General features: G+C 45.7%; 1 long non-coding RNA gene across 1 annotated transcript in view; it reads right to left on the bottom strand.

Moving 5' to 3' along the window:
* The window catches only part of LOC134948565 (uncharacterized), an 86759-nt gene that overhangs the window by 27166 nt on the left and 40402 nt on the right, over positions 1-19191 (bottom strand). The window contains exon 2 of the long non-coding RNA XR_010182974.1: positions 16213-16297. This is a non-coding gene — a long non-coding RNA (uncharacterized LOC134948565). The remainder of the gene's footprint in view (positions 1-16212; positions 16298-19191) is intronic.

The following is a 19191-nucleotide window of genomic DNA, read 5'->3' on the forward strand; positions in this document are numbered from 1 at the left end:
ACATTTTTCACCATTGGGTGGTACGTAGGGTTCCTTTCAAACTTTTTCCTTGGGTCCTGCAATATATCTAGGTATGCCCCTGGACCTGCTTATTGTAGTGTGGCATAAAATGAACTGGAGGGCATTTTAATGTAATATAATATGAACTGGGGCACTGTAATGAGGCACAATATATCATAATGTTAATTGTGGGTACTGTGTGGCATAACGTATACTGGCAGCTCTGAAATGTGACAGGGTGAACTTAAGCACTACTGCGATTCATAAAAGAAACTAGAGCACTGCTATAGGGCATAACATTAAATAAGGCACAACTATGGTTCAAAAAATAAACTAGGGCACTATTATAGGGCATAAAATTAACAACTGCTGCAGAGAAGTGTCTCTCTAGAAGCATTGTGGCGGGGGCCCCTTCAAAATGTTGCTATGGGGCCCACAAAGTTCTGGCTATGCCCCTGCACCTCATGGTACTGAAGAAAGGGGACCCAAAGAGAGTGAATTTGCTGTGCTTGGAATGTCGTTTTGTATATTGACCAAAAGGTGCTGCTGTTATCTAGATTCCTTGGAGGTTATCTGAGCAAAGGATTGATTTCCAGCATTACCTGCTGTGGCCACAAGAGGCTGTAGTTGGTCTATGGAGCTGCCAAGGAAGTGGTTGAAGTGCATACACTATACACTATTATAACGTGCTTATACACTAGAACACATTTATATTTAGTTGTACATGTCATGAGGAACTGGCACCAAGAACCAATAGCAGGACTGCTTACAACCAGCACACTGGAGCACAACTACATAACTATTATATGTAACAAAAAAAAAAAACTAAATAAAAAAATTGCATGTATCCTGTGAAAGGGAACATGGCATTTCACAAATTTAAAACCAGATGGAACCGCGCTAATATTAGCGCAGTTCCAACTTTTTTTTTTGTTTTGTTTGTGTTGGGTTAAATATTCACACCTATTCAACTAATAGGGACGTTTGTAATATTATATACACTTTTGATTATTATTTTTTATTGATATTAGTTTATACTTTTTATACTTTTTATACATTTTATATTAGAAGCACCAAGGAATGTGCTTTACTTATTTTCCAAAACTGACAAATACAGTATAAGGAGCAATATAACATTCCGGAAATAAATACTGGTGTAGTGACTGGCAATTAAAGACTCACAAGAGATAGGTTCCTATATATATTGACAATAAACCAGTTTAAAGGATACTTTACAGGAAAGTAATGGCAGGAGGGCCAGTTGGGGAGTTTTTAAAATAAGATTACATTATAACAATTTTCCATGAAAATATTTATTTATATAGAGCACACCTATTCCGCAGCACGTTACAGAGAATATTTGGAGCGTACAAGCTAAGGGGGTCATATAGACTTGAACGAAGCTGCGCGTCTGTATGCAACGGCTGCATTCGGGTGGTCTGCCCATGCACACTGGCTGCAGTGCGCATGCGCGACTCTACACCCTGCGGCCACATCCTTGCCCCCAGGGGGCATGGTGGACAAAACGGGGGCATGTCACAAGCATTTTTGAGGCAGGTGTGTGACGTCACACGCAGCCGCTCCGATAACAAAATGGCGACGGACGCATCGTGAGGCGGCGCCACACATGCTGGGCAGCCTTTCACTGTGCTGGGTGGCCCCCAGCATGTGAGGAGATGGAGGCAGATCTTGCTGCAGATGCAGCAATCTGCGTCCATCTCTGAATAACTCCCTATATTCCCCATCAGTTTCACACCCCAGGCAGTTGCTATACCTGTCCTTATTCTAATTAGCAGTTGCTATTATATGGGTCCGCACGAACGAACATATTACTAGATCACAACAATACAACTAATTATGTTGTAGCAACTGTCACAATGCTAGGGGGCGCTGTGCTTCTGTACTTTTAAACTAAGAACAGGTTTGGGGGAACCTGGCTTTTGCCGTACAAATGCCCTCTGGCTCACGGAGAAGCAAAGGGGGAGGGAGAGGTGGGATAAAGCCTCATTTGCGCCTTTAGTGTCACTTTCAGCCTTTTTGGAAGGTTAAATGGCTGTTTAGAGCTGAGCATTGAAGGCTGAGCAGGGGGCTTATTGTTAAGGGCCTCTCCAGCATTGTTGAGCCCTTTTCAATGGTTCCTTGAATAAAAATGCACTGGGGCCCCCACTTCTTTTTTTTTTCTCCTCCCTTAGCCGGAACACAAGTGCTTCCTATGGGGGAGGCCTAGAGCTTCCTGCAGGTTGTGATGGTATTCACAGCCTCCACCGCTTCAGCTAACTCTTTCTTTCTGCCTCTTCTTTCTTTTTTTTTCTTTTTCGCAATTTAACCCGGGCAGAGGGACTCACTGATCTCTGCTTGACACCCAATTACCACATGAATACACCAGAGTGGCTGAAAAAGGCCTCTCACTTTCGCTGACCCCCTCACTCCTTATGCTGAGAGGCTGCGGATCAAACAAAGCTACTGCGGGTAGGAATTCATTGTCACCCCTGCCGAGAGGTCCTCCTCCATTTCAAGCAAACTATTGTCTGCTATTTTATTAAATGCTTTCACTGCACAGGATGCAAACAGCTGTTCCAGGATTGTATGCAGAATTGTCTGGCTCTTTTTTTTTTCTTTTTTTTTTCCACCATTCCTCCCTAACAGGCACATGTTGTAAAGGTTAGTCCTTCTCTTACCCCAAAAACTGAAAACTTTGTGAAACGAAATCTCAATGTTAAAATCTGTATGAAGAGTCGGTGCTTTTACTATGATTTAAAGTATATGGGCCATTTCCCTGCACACTAGTTTTCCCTAGAAGCCCCTGAAGTAAAAGGAAAAAATTTTTTAAAAAGTCTGAACTTCCAGAAAATTAATCCACTGACTGCTGACTGGTTAAAAGAGTCTTCTACGCAAACTAAACTATTGAATGGCTATTGGTCCAATGGAGATAGTATTTTGAATTTCTCTGCAGCTGATTGGCTGGCTGCCACCCTGACTGGCAGGCTGCTGCAGCCAACCAATCAATTAGTGTTCTCAACACAAAAGGTGTCAGCAGATAACATTTTACCATTCTGCCAGAATGTCATTCGACTGCCAGCCATTGCTTTTGATGGTTGGGGGAGGGGATAAACCGTTACATATTTAGCATTTTTACGCCTAGACATCTCCTTTAACAGAAAAATCTAATATCTTAATTGCCTTAAGAAATGTCCAGCTGTATCCAAGTCTCAAGATCAAGGCACTGAAATGTTGAACTCTCCAAAGGATGGAGGCAAGCTACTTATAAAATGATCGGTTGCAAGGTGTTGCTTTGTATGGACAAACAGGCAAAATTCCATGACCAAATGCAGAATAAGGCAAATATTTACAAACTGAAATTTCCCTTTCTAGTCAAGAATTTGGATTTTGGCATTGCTATAGCTTTAATACTCATTTGAATCTATATTTGCTCTGAATACATAAGCGCAACTGGCGTTCAGGATGCCGGCGGTCAGAAGACTGACAGTGGCATCCTGAGAGTGAGAATCCTGACAGGGATACAGTAAGTATACTTACCCTCCCCCACTACCCCCCTAACCCTTAATCACCCCTCCACAGCCTAACGCTGCCCGGAAAATCTAAAATCTAAATCTAACCTCACCTCCCCGCAGACTAACCCTAAACCCCCAACCTCCCCCTCCCCCCCCCCCCCTTTCCCCTTGCAACCTAAACCTAACCCCCCTTCCCCGCACCCTACCCCTAACTGTCCCCTACATACTGTACTTACGATCATGAAGCCGGCTGTTGGGATTTCAAAGTCGGCATTCCGACTAATGTAGGAATTCCGGCGCCGGTCATCTGGCTGCGTGTCAGGATTACAGTGCCGAGATTTCAGCCACCAGCATCCTGAACACAACCCATTTTCTCCCCATATGCAGGAAGCTGAATTGTGACTATGCTCTCCAAATTACTTTTAGACCTTTCACCTTTAGTTTGAAGGGTCATAAGAGGAAATTTTCACCTTCACCTCAAACCTTTCTTGATTACTCTTAATGCCCTCAGAGTAGGGTTCTGTACCATCTTCAGAGCATTAGGATGTCAAATAGATTATAGGGGTGTGGTATGTGCGACCGGCGATCAGGGGACCACCAGTCAGCATACTGATGCCGGGATCCCGGCATCGGAATCCTGGTGGGGGGTGGCAATTGCAGCAAGCCCCTTGGGTTCTATTCCTACTCTATGGGTGTCGTGGACACCCATGAGTGGGAATAGTCCCTGTTGGTCGGCATGCCGGCCGTTGGGATTGTGAGGGGCGTAATGTAGGGGGGGGGGGGGGATTGTTTGGCCCTGGTCTCCTGACCGCCGATCACATAACTACATCCCAATTATAGTCTGCAATGTGAGAATAGACCTTTACTCTGGGCCTGTCCGCATACGGCTATATGAATAAACTTTATTATTTATCAGCACCCGTTGATCTCTTCTCTACAACAAGCTTACATTACTGTCCAAGCCTGAAGGTTTGCAGAGCTTTATGTAGACCAGTGCTTCCCAAACTCGTTCCTCATATCTGCTTGGCAGTCCTGGTTTCAACTAGTGAGAGATTATTTGAAATGTTATAGACTGTTATGCCAAATCAGTGCTGTAACTAGTGTGTGTACTTTTTGGTGCTGTCGGCATTGCCCCCTCAGTGCCATGTGATGTACTCAGGACGATGCTGGCACTTGTGGCCTGACTAAATCTATCACAGTGTGTCTCGATTTGCTTTCAGCTGGAATTATTGTAATAATTCACTAATTTCACAAATTAATATCAATATAAACTAATATGTCCATGGGATCTTGGTTCTAGGGGGCATGGCTAAGTGTGAATTTAAGGGATATCTTATTATATGCTTCGTTGGCATAGTCACATCATAATGAGGTTGTGGTAGCACCTCCTTGACACACACACACACACACACACACGCACACGCACACGCACACGCACACACACACACACACACGTACACGTGTACTTTGTACATTCTAACCCTCCCCCCTTCATGGCACCCCTGACCCCACTAGATTGGATTCAAACCCCAAGAAAGCACAACAGATGCCATATGTTCTGCTGGGTACACACCGGTGTTCGTACAAACTCTATATCGCTAAGTGCATCGACTCGTGGGTACACACAATACATCTGTAAACGATGTCTGTCACTGATCTATCACATCGGCCGTGCCACACAGCAGATTCGATATATCTAAAGACATGTAGTTCCATGTGTACACACGGCCAACTGACTGACCCGTATGTTGGCCACAGTTACCAGCAGCCATTACATCACAACTGGGTGGGCATATTTAGATACCTGGCCACTTGTGATGTCTGGCAGAACATACCATGCAGCCATTTGGTAAGTGTGTATACTTACAGAAATCGGTCGCTGGGTTGGTCGGTGGCGCCATGGGCCAAGTGTGTACCCCATATAAGACCATGCAGCTTCTACAACATGCTCAGTTACAACATTTATGTTTTGCTCCTAGCTTTGATGAATGCAGCAGAAGCATTTGACAGGTTGAATGCGCTTTAATTCTAATTTTGGTTTTCAAAGGATTTATTCCAACTAATATATAAGCCCTCTATATTGGTGTGATGCATACTTACCGACTTTATGGCTGCTCTCTCTGGGAGAGAGCAGCCAGGTCGGCTCAGGAGGGGGTGGGGCGTAGGTGGGGTGGGGGCTATTACCGGCATTATACTGCAGGGGGCGTGGCAATGATGACACGATTCAACAAGAATTGCGTCATCGACTGCCCAGACCGCCCACTTTACGCACTAAGAAATCGGGAGACTTGCCTGCTCTTCCGGGGGGCCAGGAGGGTCACCTGATTTTCGGGAGCCATTCCGGGAGAGTAGGCAAGTATGGTGTGATGGCGAGATAATTATTAATTGTTTTGTATCTAAAGACACATCTATGGATGCACAGAACTGTTGGCACAATTACTTTGAATATCTGGCACCTCTGCTGTTAGACAAAACAACATAAACAATTGAACATGAATATCAGATATAATTATTTGCAGATGAAGTGTTATTATCCATTACTATGCCAATAGTTTGCTGAAGTATTTCACTTTAAAGTTAACCTTTTCCAAGTTACAAAGCAAAACCTCAGGTTCAAATGACAGCATTTTTCCATCAAGTTTTTAGGAGTTCATATTACTATATTAGAGTTATATTAAAGTTCAGCACTCTATGGAGTCAACCCAATAATCCACGAAGAGTGTGTATTACAGTTGCAGTGGCACTGAGACGTCGGCAATGGCACCGCATCTCACTCCCCCCACCCACCCCCCGGATTATGTCACCGAGCAGCAGTGATGGATGACCCTGATGCTGGGAGAGGCTGAGGGTTTCCCAGCAGTTCCTAGAGCACTGGACAAAACCACAATGTGACCAGAATGGGGGACATGCGGACACACCCCATGGGGAGGGGGGGAGTTTCTTTGTGTCTGTAATGCCACGCCCACTGGTGTATGACGCAGAGTCCACACCGGGTGACACCAACCCCAGTGACGCCACTGTTCGTATCGATTCTTCCAATTGTGGAAATCTCAGGGTATGTACTGTATATTTGTATAATAGTAAATCTTACTGACCTTGCAGAAATGACAAGATAAATAAGATTAAAATAAATTACACTTGTTGATGCATTGTTGTTATGCTCAATTTAACTAAAAATAGCTCTTTCCTTACAGATAACTGTATATTATTTATTACCAGTTATTTATATAGCGCATACATATTCCGCAGCACAGAGAATATATGGTATTCGCATCAGTCTCTGCCCCAGTAGAGCTTACAATCTATGGGCGTAATTTAATAAGGATTGCAAATTCTGCTATTTGCAATCCTTCTGTTCGCATGCTGGGGGCCGCCCATCGCAGCGCAAGGCCGCCCAACATCCTCACCGCCGCCTTCCCCCCCTTCAACAAGCAGAAATTGCGATCGCATTGCAATTTTTGCTTTTTAGCAGAAGTTAAGGTCGCCTCCTGCCGGCACAGCTTAGTTGCGCCTGCAGGAGGCCAGCCTCCATGTTTCCGATCGCAGCGACTGCGTGTGACATCATGCATCCACAGCGATCACGCCCCCGTCACACCCGCCGTTTCCCCATCGCTGCCCCCGCAACGATCCGTTTCCACCCTGGAAACGGAGCGTTGACGCCCCACGACCGCCTCTGCCTGATTGACAGGCAGAGGCAATCGCATTTTCTGCGCCCCCCGCAGAAAATGCAGGTGCATGCGCAGGATGGGCGCTGTGTATGCACCTGCATCTTTTTAGTATTTTTTTGCCCTATATTCCCTACCACATGCACACCACTAGGGATAATTTTGTTGGGAGCCAGTTAACCTACCTGTATTTTTTTGGACTGTGGGAAGTAACCAGAGGAACCCAGAGTACCCAGAGGAAACCCACAGAAGTACGGGGAGAATATACAAACTCCACACAGTTAGGGCCATAGTGGGAATTAAACCCATGACCTCAGTGCTGTGAGGCAGTAATGCTAACCATTACACTGTCCATTCTGTCTCTATATAATGACTGCTTTATACAAAACCTGGTAGTGATGGACGCATGTCCACCCTTTGTCCATATTTCCTACCATATACAAATGGAATCCCAGTTTTCAAACAAGAGGAAATGAGAACCACATTTGAGTCTGAGTTCCCTGAGTACAGAAAACTGGGCAGGCATATTGGAGAACGTAACTAAATCTTCATCTGTATAACAGAGAGAAAGAAGTATTACAACATATTATAAGACTGGTATCTCACTCTGAGATGTCTGGTCTTGTGATATTTACCTCGATTATTTTTTTTAACCTAATTCAATCTGAAACTCATTCGTTTGTAAAGCCACTTTTTACTAAATAGATCCCCAAACCTCATTTTAGGGGGGTGATTTTAATACAGTGGACAGCCCAGCTTTAGATACAGTGGGGTAAATGTACTAAAGCTTCTAAAACAGAGAATTGGTGATGTTGCACATAGCCACCAATCAGATGCTGTCTATCACTTCTCTATTGCCTTTTATAAAATGATAGACAACATCTGATTGGGTGGTATTGGCAACATCACCAACTCTCTGTTTTAGAAGCTTTAGTAAATTTACCCCAGTATATCCTCATAGTACTGCGTTATTTAGAAGACCCATGGAGATTATTCAATCCCTCATTCAATGTACACAAATCATTCCCAAAAATAGTTATAAAAGAATCCAACCCCGCTCTTCACAAAAAGACTCCAAGTTGCTAGGTTCACTATCAGGGCACACTTATGCCCAAACAATAGCATCAATTAAAATGATAGTGAACCTGTGCGCTCTGTGATAATAAATGGAAAATAGTCTGATTTTAAATAGGTCTTAATTAGGTATGGCCCAATCTAGATTGCAGTCCAATATCATCACTAGTTTTCAGAAATGTTCCACTAGTAAGGTAGACGGTTTTTACTTCTCTGTATTGTTGTCATAACAACAGAAACTAAACTTACTGTACATCAAATTCAAAAAGTACGTTCCCATCAAGGTTTCTTTAAACACCAATCCCCTGTTATGTGTTGTACATGCTTCCCTATTGTCCGCAAATACACCTACATGGGTATTTCTAATTGACTCTCATATTTCTCAATGAATGCGTGTTTAATGAAACAATCTCACCTTTGCAAATTCGCATCGAATTGAATTGACCCCTTAGTATTTCCCATGCCCTGTGTCCTTCAGGACTGGTCTTTGTTGGAAAATAACTGGATTGGGAACAATTCAAAAATTCTGTACTGGGTCAATGTTTGAGATCATAGTTAACTATTTGTCCTTAACCCTTACCACACATTTTACCAAATGGAATCAGGGGAAGTGGTTACAATACCGCTAGTCGGGATCCTGGCGGTCACAATGCCGACACTGGAATCCGGACTAGCGGTGACATACCGAAGCCGGAATCCCGGTGCCACAGGCTTTTCTCCCTTTATGAGTGCCCACGACACCTATAGAGGGAGAATAAAACCATGAGCCACCGTGCCCACAGTGTGGTGAGTGCATCAAGCCAGCAAGGGGCTTTCTAGTGCTCGTCCCACTGCCGGCATAATGGTGGCTGGGATCCCACTGTCGGTATTCTCAATCTCAAACTATTTTCAATCTGGTGCCCGATCTGAGTAGTGCACCAAGCAGATATGGCATATGACCGTTGTCTTGTTCTATTAAATTAATGTTGTTACATTCTGAACAGTGCTGCTGCGTATGCGCCGCCGATATGGTGTGTTCCAGCGCTGTGAGTATGAACAGGAAGTTCCTCTAATTTCTAGTTGTGCGTTCCACGCCGGTGGAACACCCACCGGGTGACGGACATTTAGACATGGAGGGGAGCGCTTAAGAGGCCACCAGGCAAGGTCACATGTTCTGTGTTGCTCTGAGATGGTGCATTGACCATATGTCGATTTACTGCTGCTAAAAGTATGCTTGACAAATGTCTGTTTATGGCCGAAAAGTTGCAAAACAACAAAATTGTATGTATATAACCTGAGCTTTCCTATTAAAACAAGAGACATTGCTGTAGGCTTGGCAAGTGGCCACTATTTTAGATCTTTATATATATATATATATATATATATATATGTATATATATTGATGGTGGTGGTATTGAGCGCTACACCAATTATAGTAAATATGCAAGTATAAGTAATTATAAGTAAATATCCTCCCTGTGCTAACGCCGGGCACACAGCTCTTCATCCGGTCCTCAGCAGCTACTTGCAGGTGACGTCTTCTCCACCGGGTCTTGGTCTCGTCACATGTGCGAGTCCAGATTATCGAGGGAACAGTTGGGATTGGGGAATTCGGGAGAACTCTAAAATTTTGCGGGGTAGCGGGAGACTAAACAGTGAACCGTGAGTCTCCCGCAGGATGCTGGAGGGTAGGCAACTTTGCTCCAGATCGAGAGCATTGTTAATCTATGCTATGATAAATAAGGTTCCGGTATGAATGGTCGACCATGTTATGGTCGACAGTCATTAGGTCGACCACTATTGGTCGACATTGACATGGTCGACATGGACACATGGTCGACACATGAAAATGGTCGACACATGAAAGGTCGCCATGAGTTTTTTAACTTTTTTTGGTGTCGTTTTTTGCGTAAAGTGACTGGGAACCCCAATTAGTGCACCGCGTCCCCTCGCATGGCTCGCTTCGCTCGCCATGCTTCGGGCATGGTGCCTTCGCTTCGCTCGGCACACTTTACCGTTCCAATCGTAGTCCAATCGTAGTCCATGTGGATCGTAAAGTATGGAAAAGTTCCCCAAAAGAAAAAAAAGTTAAAAAACTCATGTCAACCTTTTCATGTGTCAACCTTTCATGTGTCGTCCATTTTCATGTGTCGACCATGTGTCCATGTCGACCATGTCAATGTCGACCAATAGTGGTCGACCTAATGACTGTCGACCATAACATGGTCGACCATGTGAACGGATACCGATAAATAATAGATAAAACAAACATACTGCACTATTCAGTAGGGTCTGATAGCAGGGTACAAATACACAGTCACACGTGGGTTTCAGTCAGTGTGACCACAATCATTATGTCCACACCATAATGCTGGCACACTATAAGAAGGTTACACGGTAGGGGCGGATTGGGATGGAAAACCAGCCTGGGAAATTTATGAAGCAGCCGTAATGGGGGCCGGGTCTGATGTGGGGGTGGGGTCTGTTGAGAGGGTGGAATTCCTCCTCATAGGGTCTGAATCTGAGTTGGACGTAGCTTCTTTGCGTCTTTCACTGCAGTTACGTCTGTGACTTTATGCTAATGACGCTGCAATGCCCTTCCCTACTGTACAGCCGTGTATCCAAATACGCAAGGACTGAGACGCCCCCTGTCAGTGTCTACAGATGCTGCAATCATGCTTTGTGTGTCTTCAGATGCCACCATCAGTTGCACCATTATAACTTTCACCAGCCCTATGCTAGATGCAGAACATCCGTCTGAGTACGGCCTCCAATGTGAGCAGTTCAATGTCTCTATATGCAACCTCTTTCAGCAACACGCCCATACATGCAACACGCTGTAACCACACAGGAATGCCCAACACATCTAATACACTTCTTGGTGCATGGGTCTGACCATGTGTCTGACTCTGTACTGCACCTCTGTAGGAATATCATTGTGATGCATGCATGTGTGGTGCAACTCAGATGCAAGCGCAGATGAAAAAAATATTGCACAAGAAAAACAATAAAACACATTGGCCCCTACAGAAAAATAAATACACACATTGGTCCCCACAGTAAACAATACAACAAATTGGCCTCCACAGGGAAACAAAATGAAATGTCTTATATAGCTTTTGGTATTACAAATTGTTTCAAATTTCCACTGTTGTTTGGCAGGGATGCGGTCAAGATGCCGCCGGCCGGAATCCCGGCGGTCGAAATACCGACGCCGGAATCCCGACCGCCACAATTCCGACATATTCTCCCTTCGTGGGTGTCCACGACACCCACAGAGGGAGAATATAATAGTGTGCCGAGCGTAGCGAGGCACCGTCCCCGCAGCGTGGCGAGCAAAGTGAGCCCGCAAGGGGCTGCGTTCCGCTCGCCACCCCTGTCGGGATTGTGTGGTCGGGATTCCGGCGTCGGGATTTCGACCGCCGGGATTCCGGCCGGCGGCATTTAGTACTGATCCCGTTTGGCAGGCCCAGTGACACCAAGAGGTTTTATCATTCTTGGCTGCAACATCTAAATATTAATTTCTGCGGCACAAGCATATTCCATTGAACTTTCCGGGCAGGGGCGGATTGGGAACTGAAAGTGAACCTGGAAAATTTTGTAGAAGTGGCCTCACATGGGGATACAATATGAGAGAATAAGAAGAATATTATTGGCCGCATAATTTATACAAGTTACACATTCTGTCAGTGAGACTCTGGTGGACTTATTTATCTCAGGGAAATCTTGGATGACTGCTTTGTCTGAGACAAACTAGTGATTAACAAACACTTATTGCTTATGACGGTGGCTTATTATTCACAGTTGCTCTTTTACTGCATTTCTGCAGAAGACATAGCGGCAGATGGAAGGTGGGGATAGAGCATACACAGAAATATTTTACACAGCGGCTGTAAAAACACATTTCCAGAAAATAATCCCAGTTGGATAATGGTGATGACATGCAGAAGCTGGCAGGCAACTTACGTCTGGCTGTTATCATACACTAATATTACGTACATTTCCGTCCTCTCCGATTCTCACAGCACAAAACAAGGTGTTTAGGGCATAAAAGTCAGAAAGTTACTATACCCGCCGGGGCCAAAAATCACTTCGATAAGCGGACACAGGAGCCATTTATTATGAAATGTACCTAACATTCTGTTCTTTTTACTCCATCCAGAATTGAAATTGATTATAAAGGGCCACCGGAGCCGTGAGTTGAGAAGGTAACATCTTATGTGGGAAGTAAGTGTGAGTATAGCTCCATTCACTAAGACTGTTAAAAAACCACGGGGAACCAGTACTAACCACAGTGCATGGTGCTGCCAAGGACATGTTATAAACCGGCAGGAAAATTGTACCATTAGGGACACGGCCCACTGAGTGATGTGAACCAATCTATTGGGTGGCAGGACCAAAGCAATCTCTGTAAATATAACAAGTGTGGCAGAGTACACAAAAAAGTGAATAATTGTGCGATACCTCACACAACACAACAGTAACAATCAGACTCACAATGGGGGTAATTCAGACCTGATCACTCGCTAGCTGTTTTTTGCAGTCTTGCGTTCGCATAGTTGCCGTCCACCGGGGAGCGTATTTTAGCAATGCAAGTGTGCGATCACATGTGCAGCCAAGCGGCACAAAAAACTCTTGTGCAGTTTCTGAGTAGCCCCGGACTTACTCAGCCGCTACGATCACTTCAGCCTGTCCAGGGCCGGAATTGACGTTAGACACCCGCCCTGCAAACGCTTGGGAACACCTGCGTTTTTCAAAACACTCACAGAAAATGGTCAGTTCCCATCCACAAACGCCTTCTCCCAGTCAATCACCTTGCGAACGCCCATGCGAATGGAGAGCAATGAACCGCTTTTTACCTGCACAATGCACCTGCACATTGTGGTGCATATGCATGCACAGTTCTGACCTGATCGTAGCGGTGCACAAAACGCTAGCGAGCGATCAGGTCTGAATTAGGCCCAATGACTGGATGTGTCACTAATAATATGCAGTCCAGCAGCCCATGTTTGTAAGACTGCAGGCACATAGTATACACACAGACATCAGGGCCGGTTCTAGACATTGTGGCACCCAGGGCGAAAGTTTCCTGTGGCGCGCCCCCCTTCCCTTCCAGGTAAAATACAGTTGGTGCACGCTGAGGGCGCGCGACCCAAAACGGGCGTGGATTCTTTATAGGGAAGGGGCGTGTCCACAGTTATCCCCCTGTACTTGTGCCCCGCTGTAGCTGTGCCCCCAGCAGCTGTGCCCCCAGTTAATTTCCCCCCAGTAGCTGTTCCCCGTGTAGCAGTGCCCCTTTAGTAGTGCCCCTTGTAGTTATGCCCCTCGTAGCTGTGCCCCCAGTTGATTTGCACCCTGTAGCAGTGCCCCCCTGTAGATTTGCCCCCAGTAGCTGTGCCCCTTGTAGATTTGCCCCCAGTAGTTGTGCCCCCCCAGCAGCCGTGCCCCCCAGTAGCTGTTCCCCATGTAGCAGTGCCCCCTGTAGTTGTGCCACCTGTAGCTGTGCCCCCTGTAGCAGTACCCCCAGTAGCTGTGCCCCTTGTAGCTGTGCCCCCAGTTGATTTTCCCCCAGTAGCTGTTCCCCCTGTAGCAGTGCCCCCAGTATGTGCCCCCTGTAGTTGTGCCCCCTGTAGATCTGCCCCTGTAGCTGTGCCCCTTGTAGCTGTGCCACCTGTAGTAGTGCCCCCAGTAGTAGTGCCCCTTGTAGTAGCGCTGCTTTGAAACCCTAAAAAAGAAAAACACAATACTTACCAGCCTCGCTCCTGCTTCCGGACCGCTGCTGCCGCTGCTGCTGTCTCCGGGCGCCGGCTCCTCTCTATGGGAGAGACGTCATGACGTCTCTCCCATAGCAGCGCCGTACTGACACTAGGGGTCAATTTTAACCTCTAGCGTCAGTCAGCGATGCCGGCTGCAGCGGGCGTACACGGAGCTCGCTGCAGCTGGGGGCCAGGGAGGGTGGATTAGTAGCGTCTCTTGCCACGGCGGCGGCGCCCTCAGGATAGCGTCGCCCCGGGCAAAAAGCCTGCTTGCCCGTGTCAAGAGCCGCTACTGACAGACATATATAGCTTAGTGTGCATACATACAGTATAAAAGAAGTACTGACAATGATGCATACCTGGGAAAGAAATGTCAAATAAATATTTTAGTATATTCAATTGGTTAACGGATTAGCTTAATGTATTACTTTCATATCAGTTATTGCCCATGTGAGAAACAGTTACTATTCATTCACCAAGGTCCCTAGGAATCAGTATAGAGAGTAACTACTGCTGTGCCCAAGTGTGGCTGAGTTAATACGTTTGGGTTTTACACATATGTTAGCATCAATGTAAGATGTGCTTGCCGATCAGACTCCAGTATACTATAACACAGTAACATAGTAACATAGGCCCTCATTCCGAGTTGATCGCAGCCAGCAACTTTTAGCTGCTGCTGCGATCAACAGTCCTCGCCTATGGGGGAATGTATTTTAGCTTAGCAGGGCTGCGATCACTTGTGCAGCCCTGCTAAGCTAAAAAAAATTCAAGCAGTTTCAGAGTTGCCCTGGACATACTTACCCTGTGCGATGCTCCCTGCGATGCTGAAGCTGCTTATGACGTCAGACATCCGCCCTCCATTGGTCTGGACACGCCTGCGTTTTGCGATTCACTCCCCGAAAACGGCCACCAACGCCATGGAGACGTCCAGGACCATCTTCTTCCTGTCAATCTCTTCAGCGGTCCGCTCTGCAACCACTTTGTTCTTTGGACGCGTCGTAACCCAGCGACCTTTGTCACCGGGCAACGTCGTGCACGCACAATGCAGCCGCCGCGCATGCGCATTCCGAATCTGTTCGCACCACAGCGATAAACCGCTGCGTGCGAATGGGTCGGAATGACCCCCATAGTTCCTGAGGTTTAAATGATATATATATATATTAGTTAGGATCTTGTACTAACACAGGGCCTAAGACGGTCATTCCGACCCGATCGCACGCTGTAGTTTTTTGCAGCGGTGCGATCGGGTCTGAACTGCGCATGCGCCGCAACCGCAATGCGATGGCACATCGCTGCCCGGTGACGGGAAACGCCGGACAGTGTAGGACCTTACGAAGAAAGCAATCGCAGGGGCGATCGCAAGGTGATTGACAGCAAGAAGGCGTTTCTGGGTGGCAACTGACCGTTTTCTGGGAGTGCCGTGGAAAATGCAGGCGTTTGCAGGGCGGGTGTCTGACGTCAATTCCAGGACCTGACAGGCTGAAGTGATCGCAGTGGCTGAGTAAGTTCAGAGCTACTCAGGCCCAGGACGTACTCAGCCGCTGCGATCACATCAGCCTGTCCGGGACCGGAATTGACGTCAGAATCCCACCCTGCAAACGCATGGACGCGCCTGCATTGTTCCAGACACTCCCTAAAAACGGTCAGTTGACACCCACAAAGACCTTCTTCCTGTCAATCTCCTTGTGATCGCCCATGCGATCGGATCCTTCACACAAACCCACCGCTGAGCGGCGATCCGCTTTGTACCCGTGTGATGCGCCTGCAGTTTGGATCTGATCGCCCGTTGTACGAAAACACACAGCAGCAATCGGGTCTGAATTACCCCCACAATGCAGCGGTTTCCTTATTAACTCATTCATGACCAGGGAATATTATGCCTAAATGCCCTGACTGGGTTATAAGACTGCGACACCGGGAATTACCAGCACTTATTTATACCCCCGGTGAGTTTGGAGTATTCCTGGGGACAGAAGGGTCTTTATGCAGACAGTACAGTTGGGCAAAATGTTTTTGTTTTATGAGCATTATATAGAGAAAGCCAGGTAGAATCCGGAGCGACACTTCCATGATTCCTCCCACAGTCACTTACAGATCACACTACTTGTACACCGCATTCTATGGCACTACGGAACCCATGTGGTCCACATATAAATAAAAGATAATAATACTGTTACATTATGAACGCTGAATTATAGCCGGCCTGTACTGTATCAGTGATCTTACCGTCAAGTCGCTTCTTCTCATACCAGTATTCCCATAGCGACGTTCCTGTTCTCAGAACCCCACACTTCCAGGAGACATAACTTATCTGTAACATAAAACAGAATGACACACAATCACCTACAGTCATGCTCAGCAAATTTAATCTGTGACGAGCATAGTTCATATAATACAAGCTGACTATTTACAGGTTTTAGATATTTAGCATTAATTACAACAGGTATCACAGGAGAAGGTTGTACATGGGGTCACGGCACCGAGAATGGAAGGTGTCAAAGTCAGAAAAATATCTCTATGCACACTGCCATATTTGCACCTCACACAGGTCTGCGCTGCGCATGCGTGCGCTCTCCCGTGCGTGTGCATACTCGCTGTTGCGGGCACCCGCGGGCGCGCGGTATGTGCATTTACGGTAGAGTTCATGTGTTCGTAGCGTGCGACTCAATCGTTACATATTTTCACTATATAATGTATTTTGTAGATCATGGTCCCTTTGATAGATTCTGAAAGTTTGGTTAATGTAGAATGTTCATGAACAGAGAAATCCCCCTTTGTTTGATACGAAGGGTCAGACAGGAGTAATACAGTGGTGTTTAGTATCCATCGGAAGAGTATTTAATTAGCAATATTCCGGTGTTGGTTTGAAGCGGATTAATCGCTCGTGCGAATAATTATGGACATAAGAAGTTTATGTCCATTTACTATTATTTGCACTTAATTATCCATGCGGCGGGAAACCCAGTTTCCCTCCCACCTGAGCTGTTGGAAATAGTCACAGCCCACCTGTATGAATCAACCTATGACCTTTTGTTATAATGCGAGGAGGAATTCCTGTGTCCAATGAACAATGAGATTGTAGGGACCATTGAATTGTATTGTGTGTGGGGCATAAATAGACAAGCCGATCACATCCAGCTCTCACTCTTCAACGGTTATCATTGCTGAAAATCGGGAGCTGGATGTCCAGAGGCGCATGCGATCGTTTCCTTTGTGCGTAAGTTTTCTCCGCAATCATATTGTCTTTCCTTGTTGTTATGGGCCATATCTCTCTCTCTCTCTCTTCTCCTCTTTCTCTCGTAATCCCTTAAACGTAATAGTATTGTATTGTATTTCATGTGTAGTTATCTGGTTAGGTAGTCTATGTTATATTGTAGTGTATGACTTGTATTGTATTAATTCTTTTGCAAGTATAATATTCATAATATATATATTAGGCGTTGGACCCTAAGCACGGTATCTGTGTATTTCTTATAGTGTTAAATATTCCCTGAGCGTCGGTGACGCTCAAACAGCTTTTAAGTTAACAAGGTTACACTGTGTTGCATCTACACCCTATCTCTACACTAAGGTTTTACAGCATAATACATTGTTTATGGTTTAGATATAAAGGTTTAACATTGTGAGCGTCTGCGCCGCTCGTGATCTCCTCGTGGTCTCGAGCGTCCGCTACGCTGATAGCGTAGCATTACGGTAGTCGCTCACCTATAAGTGTGCCCGATACCAACAGCGTATTCTCGTGAGCGTCTGTATCGCTCGAGCAGCCCGCTCCCGATACAGCGTCCGTTACGCTATAGTGAACCATTACGTTAGTCGGCAGCCAATAGCGTGCCTGCCTGTGATCTCTTGGCCGTGAGCGAACGTGACGCTTGAGCGTCTCGACCACGGCTAAGCGATTGTTACGCAACGAGCGTACCCTTACGGTACTCCATACGTAAATAGCGTACAGTGTTCTTAGACCTCATAAAGGGTTTTATATAAGATAAATATTTAGCTTTATCAATTGGCGGCTCGTCCTGTCCTTCACATATCTCTGCTAGGTAATTTCAGCAGACATTATCCATCAGCAAAGGGCGGGAGATCATATTCTTCGCAGTGCTGACGGGATAAGCGTCTGCTTCGCTTAGTAAAGGGTGCTGAAGGAATCCGGGAACCGGAGGTAAGAACAACACACTAGTGTCTTTTAAAACTGTTTATTTCTGTCTTGCGTACACACGCACATATCTGCATTTCTTTTTCATTCGTGTATTTTCATATATCACTCTCCTGTTTGCCATTTTATAATTGATAAAACGTGCTAAGAGAGATTTGTCGCTATTTCATAGTTAAAGTGTAAAAGTAATACATTAAAGTGTAAAGTGTAAAGCACACACAGCTCTACCTAAAGGTAAAAGGAGAGATTGGTGTGTTGCGCGGTAGACGATCGAGGATCATCTACATTGATAAACGTGTTAGTTGTGTTACGGTGGACATTGGTTTTGTGTACACGTGTCTCTAACAAAGGACTGAGACTCGCGTACGCAAAGGCCGACGCACGCAGCGTAAATTACGCAACGGAGCGTCTGGGTACGCCCACGTAACTCAAGTCACACGATAGTGTTGATTTTTAAGTAACGCAACAGGCGATAAGTAGCGCAACAGGCGATAAGTAACGCAACAAGCGATAAATAGCGCATCAGGCGATAAGTAGCGCAAATCTATTTTAAATCCGAAATTTAAATTAACAGATCCTTCTCCAAATTTACAACACATCTGGTCTAAAGAAAAATTTCTGCGCAGAAATAGAAATAGAAACAAAAGTGTACATGTGATGAGTGAGTGTTTTTGTTTTTACAATTTTGGGGATTGAACCACAGAAATCATCGAGTTCTCGTGAAGGTACATACGTGTAAGTGACATACATGGTGGCTAGGGAGGCATCTCTGGTTAAACATATATAAAATTTGAGCATTAGAGTGTAGCAGACCAGGAGGTCATACTGTAACAGACCAGGAGGTCAGACCAGGAGGTCGCATAACAGACCAGGAGGTCCAGGTACAGCAGACAAGGAAGTCCGCTATAGAGACAAGGCACAACACCAAAGAAGGGTTGTGCGACACCCATATAGGAAAATAAAGCTCAGGCTGAAGGAATTCGCAGCTGCTGAATGTCGATTCCACTGGTCGCTCCGTACATAAGATTAGTTGCTTATGTCCTGAACGACTG

The sequence above is a fragment of the Pseudophryne corroboree genome, chromosome 8 (genome assembly GCF_028390025.1).
Source record: "Pseudophryne corroboree isolate aPseCor3 chromosome 8, aPseCor3.hap2, whole genome shotgun sequence".
Taxonomy (NCBI): Eukaryota; Metazoa; Chordata; class Amphibia; order Anura; family Myobatrachidae; genus Pseudophryne; species Pseudophryne corroboree.